The sequence below is a fragment of the Carlito syrichta genome, unplaced genomic scaffold (genome assembly GCF_000164805.1).
Source record: "Carlito syrichta isolate Samal-C Ts95f unplaced genomic scaffold, Tarsius_syrichta-2.0.1 Scaffold271031, whole genome shotgun sequence".
Lineage (NCBI taxonomy): Eukaryota > Metazoa > Chordata > Mammalia > Primates > Tarsiidae > Carlito > Carlito syrichta.
In genome coordinates, this window is record NW_007215127.1 from 203180 (window position 1) to 212517 (window position 9338).

At 46.6% G+C, this 9338-nt stretch overlaps 1 pseudogene; it reads right to left on the reverse strand.

Annotated features, from left to right (window-relative positions):
* Positions 1–4131: 4131 nt before the first annotated feature.
* LOC110595118 lies at positions 4132–4742 on the reverse strand (annotated as a pseudogene).
* Between the last annotated feature and the right edge of the window lie 4596 nt (positions 4743–9338).

Sequence of the window (9338 nt, forward strand, 5' to 3'; positions counted from 1 at the left end):
GCATAACTCCTGGCTTTTGCCATCCATCGTGCACTGCTCTGTCATGATTGGTAGGTTTGAAAGGCACTCCAGGTATTGGGCAGTGAGAGGTTCTGGATCTGGATTCACTCATGGGAGTGGGCAGCACTTCCAGAGCTGGCTTGTCCCTGTGGGGTGGGGTGCCAGTGTTCACCACACACCCCTGATGAAATTCTGACTTTGGAATTTGAGAGCTTATTTGCTCAAGCCACATTCTCCAACTGAGACTTTATCAGCTCTAAAGGTGATCGTTGGGACTCTTTTGGCCCTATTCCTTTATTTCATTTCTCATTTGGGTCAGAATTTGAGCAGGGAAGAGTGTGCCATTGACTGGACAACCCCAAAGACCTCGACAGTACACAAGAGCCACTTTGAACAACTATTAACTTCTCAGCACTTTATACACAATTCATTCATTCACAGGAGCCTCACTCTCTCAATATGCCGAAAAATACACCTGAAGCTGAAAAGAAGTGTGCCCAACCCAGGATGAGCTTGAACTTTCCATAAAAGTTCAGTGAGGGAATTGATTTCACCTTTGGGATCATTGCCTCTTGACGGCTGGAATGCATTCCAAATACCACCACAAAGGACAAGGCCAAATGTAAAAGAGTCTAGGTGAAAACTTTCTGTACACCAACATCTCAAAGGAGAGGAAGTCGCTGCCCACCCCTTTGGTTATGGTTCATCGTAATAGAGCCTGTTTCTATACAATAAGCTTCCTTGATGATCTATTTGCAGAAATGTACAAACACAGCCAGCATACTCTGTGCCTATAGAAAGACCTGGATCAATACAAGTAACAGAAGAATGAAGAAAAGAGAAAAGAAAAGATTTTATCAAGCCTATTTACTTTAAAGATACCTTAAAGACCTGCACAAACACACCTGCTACTTCAGTGCAGTGGGAGAACAGAGCAAACATATCTCTGCTTTAAAAGAAAAACTAGAGAAAGAAACATTGTAGCCACTAAGCCAGTTACCCCAGGAGTCACCAACATCTCAGCAAGCGAAAATGTAGGAAATTAATCTTCAGGTCAAAATTTTAAAAATGAGCCCATGATCACTCTTCCGAATGAACCCTACATCACACAATGGGAATAGTCATGTGCTGGGGAATGTTTAACAACTAACTGGATCATGCGAGTGACAACCTCTGGCTTGTAGCAACAGCCAATCCCTGTGGTGTAAATTCTCCCACAGCAGCTGATTACAAGCTATCAATGTGGGGAGCTGGGATAAGAAGTAAAGTTCCACACAATTATAGAATGTTTCTACCCTTCAGATACAATAGACAACTTCTAGAGCATGGGTAATAGTAGAACATACTAAAAACGATTAGAATAGAATGTACTAAGGTGATGAGTTTTGAGTATTTATTCCCTTTGTTGTAATATAATGTATCTAATTGTAAGTTTATATATTCTAATTTTTAATAATGACTCTTTGAGCAACCAGCTTGCAAAATTCCTGCCAATTTTGAAATTGGCTCAAGTAGGTACAAGCCTGCTTCAGCACCCCACTGCCTGGGGTACCTCCTTTCCCCACCCCCAATTTCCCAAGGCCTGCTGGGACAGAATCCCCCAGAAGGGACTGCATGTGTTTAAAGAAAGGGAAACTAAGGTTCAAAATTTGCAGTGTTCCGTCTATTGGTTAACAGATGATTGAGCTGGGAATGACTATTAGTTATGTTATTTCTCTCCCCCCAGCCCTTCCCACCCTGATTATGTGCAACTTTTGATCTATTTTTGAAATATTGTGCCTTGTATTAGCAATATAGGCCATATAGCAAGACCTCATTATTTTTTAATTATTTTAACAAGGGCTAAACTAAAGTCTATCTTTATATAATCTATTTTTTTAAAGGGCTTGACCTAGAAATTCATAATGGAGCCCAACTGTAAAGGAGACATCAGTGTCCTCAAGAAAATTTAGAAACTAGCTTTCTATCTGTTTTATGTAAATACTTTGTATATTAATAACAAATGATTCTTATCTATTTACTAAGAGAGGGCCAACCAAACCAGAAACATTTGGTTAGTGGTAATTTTAAGTTATTCTTCTTACTTAAAAATAAAGTTATTCTAGCTGACTGCAGTGGCTCACACCTGTAGTCCCAGCAAATTGGGAGGCTGAGGCAGGAGATTCTCTTGGACCCAGGAGTTTGAGTCCAGCCTGGGCAACATAAAGAGACCTTGTCTCTGATATATATATTTAAAAATTTAGAAAGTTATTCTGGGTAGCAAGATTTGGGGTGAATTTTTTCTAAATCTTCAGTAAGCATAATGCTGTTGTATATATTTTTTAATGTTTTTATAATCAGAAAAAAAGTTGTCACTATTTTTAAGCCCCTAAATCAATTGCAGTCCTTTCTGCACCCAGACTTTTCACAAATCCAGTTAGATTTTTCTCCTGAATATTCTCAAGAGAGCAGGAGAAGTTGTCCAACTAAGCTTTCCTATAGGGCTTTTTACTCTCCTTGGGGAATTGAAGCTAGCCTCCTCCTGAATTCTCCACCCCACTCTGGAGCTGAGAGATCCCCTCCGAATAGAACATGGCCTGAGCATCCAACCCAAGCTGTTCTCAGTGGGAGAATTTCCCATCAGGCTCCCACAGGTGAGGAATCGTGTACCAAGCAGCAGGTCCCAGGACAGTTTCTCTCCTTCTGTTACATGAGAGAACATTCCATGAGTAATTGTGGACTCATCTCCCACAGATGTAATCTGAGTTTCAGTGAAAGCCAGTTCAGTTAAGCCCTGTACAAATAAGAACATGTCTAAGTGAAGAACCAGGAGGGTGGTTTCCAGCATCTTCTCTGTGCTCTTTCCCTGTATCTCAGAGCATGAGTAGGGGTTTCTCCTCCCCACCCCAAATGTGCACCCACCCCATGGTTGGGAGAACACCCCTGAGAGGAGTCAGCTGGAAACCCAGGAGACCAGAGCCTAGAAGTAGGCAAAGTCTCTCCAGGTCCATGAACTTCTTCCTCCACCCTCAGGCTCACTGTCACAGCATCTTGTGATGATGTCTTTCCCTTGTCCCGGTCCCCATAGGTAGTGGCAGGGCCAGGAAATGAATGTGGGCACTGGGCTTGGCTGGAGGTGCCTGCCGAGGGAGGTCTGCATGTTTTCCCCTAGAACACGGGCACAGCGCTTAGCCTTTCCTCTTCCAGGTACTCAGACTCCTTGGTGCAAGACAGCTTTGCAACACTTTTCTTTACCCACTTCTGATAGTTTCTGGTTTGCAGGTCCACCGGCCTTCATCTCATTCTAAGCATGCACTCATGGACCCCAATCCTAAAGCAATCTCTCTGGCTTCGGTTCTTCCTGTGAGGACGCCTTGTCTGGAGAAAGCAAGGGTTCCCACAGCTGCTTTTCTGTGCCCACGCTTCCCAGCACTCCCTGTCCACACCCTGGCTGGGGGAGCTTCACTGACCATCACAGGGAGAGTACTATCAGCATCCCTCCCCTGTGTCTGTTAGATGTGTGTTGGGGGAGTCACATGACCGGTTAGCACCTCAGTCACCTCGCTGGTGAACTGGGCGTAATGATGTCACCTCAGAGATTCATATGGGCATTCAAGAGCTGCTGTGTATATTAAACTCTGCAAAAGGTGGAGGCCTCTCCCATATCAGAAAGTCTCCGTGTCTCTTTCTTGCAGATCCCTCCTCTGAGTCCTCTTGGTCCCTACGCTGGCAACCAGTCCTCATGTCCCCACAGCTTTTGTGTTATCAGTAAGGCTACCAGATGACATACAGGATACCCATGAAATTTGAATTTCAGATAAGCACCAATAATATTGAGTCTGAGTATGTCCCATGCCATATTTTTATTTGCTAAGTCTGGTCACTCAAATCTAATGAGAATAGTGTTTCATAGGGTTGACAACAAGTACTCCTTAGCCTGCCCCTCCTCCCTCTCTCCAGCCTGGCACAGTGCCGGGCACACAGAATAAGTATCCAATAGGGCAGTGGTTCTCAACAGGGCCAGGACTGCCCCCTAGGGGCTGTTTTGGAAATTGAAAGAGGCTTTTTTGTTGTTGTTATTTAGTTTTTATTTCTCTGCAATCCAACTAGACGTGGAAGGGAATAAGGAAAATATGGAACCCAAAGAATCGTAGCGAGAGCACAAAGATTATAGGGATACTGCGAGCAAACGGGATGGAGGGGGTGCTCTCCTGAGCTACAGAAGGAATAATCTGGTAATTTAAGACAAAATAAGTCAAATTTATTAGAGTTGTCCACAGTCAGCAATGGTGATCTTCTTGCTGGTCTTGCCATTCTTGGACCCAAAGTCCTCCATGGCTTGTACAACATTCATGCCCTCTTTCACCTTGCCAAAAACCACATGCTTGCCATCCAACCATTCAGTCTTAGTAGTGCAGATGAAAAACTGGGAACCGTTTGTGTCGGGTCCAGCATTTGCCATGGACAAGATGCCGGGACCTGTATGCTTCAAGATGAAGTTCTCATCATCAAATTTCTCCCCATGGGTGGACTTGCCGCCAGTGCCATTATGGTGTGTGTAAAGTCACCACCCGGCACATAAACCCTGGAATAATTCTGTGAAAGCAGGAACCCTTATAACCGAATCCTTTTTCTCCAGTGCTCAGAGCATGAAAGTTTTCTGCTGTCTTTGGAACTTTGTCTGCAAACAGCTCGAAGGAGACGTGGCCCGAGGGCTTGCTGTCAACGGCGATATCAAAGAACACGGTGGGGTTGACCATGGCTGATGAGAAAAGGCTCAAGGCGGTGGCGTCTGCAAAACCAAAAGAGGCTTTTTATTTATTTATTTATTTATTTTGAGTTGGGGGTCTCACTCTGTTGCCCAGACTGGAGTGCAGTGGTATGATCACAATGATCATGGCTCATGGCAGCCTGGCTTCCTGGGTTCAGGCGATGCTCCCACCTCGACCTCCAGAGTAGCTGGGACTACAGGTGTGCGCCACCAAATCTGGCTAATGAGGACTTGCTATGTTGCCTGGGCTGATTTCAGACTCCTGGACTCAAGCAACCCTCCCGTTTTGGCCTCCCAAAGTGCTGGGATTATAGGCATCAGCTGGCTGGAGGAAGCACCTGGCTGGAGGAAGCATTTTTGATTGACAGGATTACAGTTGGGGACTTCCTGGCATCTAGTGGATAGAAGACAGGAGTGCTCCAGGACCTATCAGGACAGTCCTCTCCATATAAAATTGTTTCTTATTCCACATGCTATTCAGACAAATGAGTGTCTGAGCCTGGAAACTAACTCCCTAAATGTAAAGTGTTGTTATCGTATTGTATTTCCCAGAATACATCTACTGCATAAATCGAGAGAAAATTGTATTTTTGCTATGTTTTGATCAGAAATTGAATCTTTGCATCTGAGCCCTTAGTACCATACACCAGAGTCAGCCTTTCTCCCATCCAAGTACTAACCAGGCCCGACCCTGCTTAGCTTCCAAGATCAGATGAGATTGGGCACATTCGCAATGACATGCTGCCTGAATCAGCCTCTCTGCAGCTGTGCATTCACCCGATTGCCTCTTCCTGGCTTTCTCTTTGCGTCTTCTAGTGTAGTGTGCCCAAGCACATTAGGTAATACATTATTTTATTTTATTACAACCTCCCCAGTTCCCTTGCATTTCTCCTTCATATTGCACTTAATATAGTATATACACTTAATACATAGATCTTATTTCAAATTATGTGCTGTGCTGTGTATATGTAATATGAGGCTGCACTATTGTCTTTGGTTTTTGTTTCAGGAGAGTAAAAAGATGGTTACAAAAGATTTGTTACAAAAGGGGTCACCCATAACACAGTTCTGTGATTTAAATTGTGGTGGTGGTTACATGTCTCTTGACAAGTGATTTTAAAAAAAAGAAAGCATGGGATGATGCACACATCATACCATTGCCAATGTCCTGGGTTGGATATTGTACTGGAGTTAGTTACAGAAGATGCAACCCATTAAGAAAAACTGAGGAAAATGCAGGGGCACTCTTGCATTATATCTGCAACTTCTTGTGCATCTATAACTATTTATAAATATATATTTTACTGGGTGTGGTGACTCACGTCTGTGATTCCAGCACTTTGGGAGGTGGAGGCAAGAGGACTGCCAGGGCCCAGGGGCTCCAGACCAGCCTGGGTAACTTGGTGAGACCTCATCTTTACAATAAATCAAAAAATTAGCCGGGTATGGTGGCACGCACCTGTAGTTTCAGCTACTTGGAAGGCTGAGATGGAGGAATTGCCTGAACTCAGCAGGTCAAGGCTGCAGTGGCCATGAGCTTGCCACTGCACTCCAGTCTGGGCAATAGAGTGAAACTCTGACTCAAAAAAAAAATTAAAGTTTTTTTTAAAGGAGGTGGAATAACAACTGAGCCCTGACTTCAAGTAGAGACCCATCTGAGAGGCAAATCTGAGGGGTTTCTACTCTGGCCTGCAAGTGGGTCCTGGGTTTGCATGGAATTCTTCCACATAACAAAAGTTCGTCTGAGGGAAGGTGCCAGTGCCAAGGGTACCATCCATTTCCAAGTCCATGTCAATGGGGGGGGGGTGAATGGCCACGTTTACTCCCTGGTCCAGTCCCTGGTCTTTGCCACACAGATTAGCCAGATGCGAGTTCAAAGGCCTGAGTCACATGACAGGCAGCGAGCCTTCGAAAGTTTAAATTCAGGCAGAGTGACCTCAGCAGGTCACCACCTTCTCCCTGTTTCTAGTCCCCAGTCCAGGCCCTGAACCACCCTCACTCAGCCCACAGTCTGAAGCCTTCATGCCAGCCATGAGCTGGCTCTAGCACTTTACCTCCGACTCCACCCACGGAGTTGGGTCACATCTTCTAGAGCCAGGCCATTTTAACATTTTATCTTAGAAAGAATCCCTGAAGCTCTTTTTCCATTTTGAGCTCTGTGTCGGTCAAATAGTTCCTAATTCTCTAGTCTGCCCTCAAGGATTCATAGCCAGACTGATCGATCCATTGCAATCATCCTGGGGCCCCAACTGCGTCTGAGCTGGGACGATTCCCATTGCCCCAGGAAATTTAAGCAAGGGGGAGCACTGGTTACTGCTCAGCAGGTGTTGTATAGTGAGATGGGAAAGAGTTAAAGACTGGGAAAGAAGAAAAGGAGGGAAGGAGGGTGACGATTATTTCTCAGAAAACATTGGAAAATGAACAACAACAGGGTCTCTGGGGGCTGGAAGCCACAAGTGCTTGTCCTTGTGGCTCACGTGTCAGGTGGGCTCGCCCTCTCCCTCCCTCTCTTCTCCTGCCTCTCTCTCCATCCCTCTTTTTTCCTCTTCCCTCCCTCCTGCTCCTCTCCCTCCCTCTCTCTTACCCCCTCCCTCTCCTGCTCTTTCTCCTGACCCTCCCTTCCTCTCCCTCCGCCTTCCTTCTCTCACTTCTTTTCTGCTCTTCTCCCTCTCTCTCTCCCTCTCTCTTTCTTTGTCTCCTCCCCTCCTCTCCTTGTTATCCCAGGATGGTCTCCTTCCCTAATCACAGATTCACCCTGCCCACAGTTGGGACACCTTGTGAGTCCTGCAGGGAGAGGGCACTGACAGCTACCCTTCGTGGGAAAATGGGCATTTCTTTACCCCTTTTCTTTACAGCTCTTTGTTTCTCTAACTTTCATCTCTCTGATTCCTAGCTTCCCTTGCAGCTAGAGGGACTTTAGACTCCAGGCCCACCTGGGAAGCTCTGCCCAGCCCCCCGGCCACCTCCATGCTGCCGAGGCAATCTTAGACGCTTGTGCTGGGTGAGTGGAGAGCACTGCACATTCTGCAGTGGACTTTTGTCACCCCAAGTCACTGAGATTGGGAGTTATTTGTCACCGTCCTGACTAACGCGCTCCTCCCCTCCATGCCTGAGCCCTGGCTGCCTGGATTTTCGGTGCACATCTCCCAGCTGAGCTCTCTCCAGTCTCTCCCTGGCTTGTCAGAGTTCCTGCCCATCAGGCCTCACAGCCCGCATCCTTGCAGGCCCAAGGAATGAATTACCATCAGCAACAAGGATTCAGTGCCCAGCCAGCTTCCGTTCATGCCACTCCTTTGCATTGATGGGACAAGGCTGGGAGCTGAAGCCGCAGCATGAGGCCTGGTAACCATTCTGCAGGTCTTGGAGGGCTCTTCCCCTTCTCCCCTCTCTCCCTCCCAAGGCCCTAGCAAGCCCCACTCCCAAGTCCCCAGGTAAAATCCTGCACTGCTGGGGAGATGCTGGAAGCTGAGCAGAAGTTCTCTGGGACTCAGACCAGCTAGGCACTACAGGTGAGATCCCAGTACTCTCCTCTAGGGCCCAACCCTGGCTGTGCTTGGGACTCCCGGCTCCTCAGCCCAAGGCCTGCTCCAGTGGGAGCAGAGGACAGTGCAAAGGAGAGAGGAGGAAATGGGCACCATGTTGGTTCATTTTATGCATCAACTTGGCTAAGCCATGGTGCCCAGTTGGAGGGCTTGCTAAGGCCTTGGGAAGGAGAGAGGGGAGAGGGGGAAGAGCCCTCCAAGATCTGCAGAATGGCTATCAGGCCTCATGCTGTAGCTTCAGCTCCAAGCCTTGTCCCATCAATGCAAAGGAGTAGCATGAACAGAAGTTGGCTGGGCACTGAATCCTTGTTGCTGATGGTAATTCATCCCTTGGCCAAGCACCAATCTAGATGTTATCATGAAGGCATTGTTAAGATATGATTAGCATTTAAGTCAGTAGACTTTGAGTCTCCATAATGTGGGCAAGCCTTATCCAATCAGCCTTGAAGGGGGAGAGGGGAATGGAAGTCCCCAGCAGGAAGGAATCTTGCCTCCAGACTGATAGGCAAGACAGCCTGCCCAGATTTTGGACTTGCCAGCTCTCAGACTCATGTGAACCAAGTTCTTAAAAGAAATCTTTCCGACAGATAGATAAGTAGGTAGATAGGTGATAGACCGATAAATAAAGACAGAGTTTCATTTATCTGTCTATCGAATCTATTTGTCTATATTCATTCTATTGGTTCTGTTTCTCTAGAAACTAAGAACATTGCCTCACGGAAAGGGTTCATTTTCAGAAGAAGAGAATGAGGAGAGAAGCAAAGGAAAGGCAGAAGGGGGAGAGGTAGAGAAAGGGGGGGAAAAGGAGATAGAGGAAGGGAGGGGGAGAGTAAGAAATAGAGAAAGAGAAGAAGGGGGAGAAAGAGAAAGGGAGATGGAGGGAGGGAGAGGAGTGGGAGATAGAGGGGAGAGAGAGGGAGGGAGAGGGAGGGGGGAGAAAGAAAGAGAGGGAGGGAGGGAGGAAGGGGGAGAGAGAAAGAAGAGGGAGATAGCGAGAGAGAGGGAAAGGGTGAAAGGGTAGGAGAGAGGGAGAGAGAGACACACAG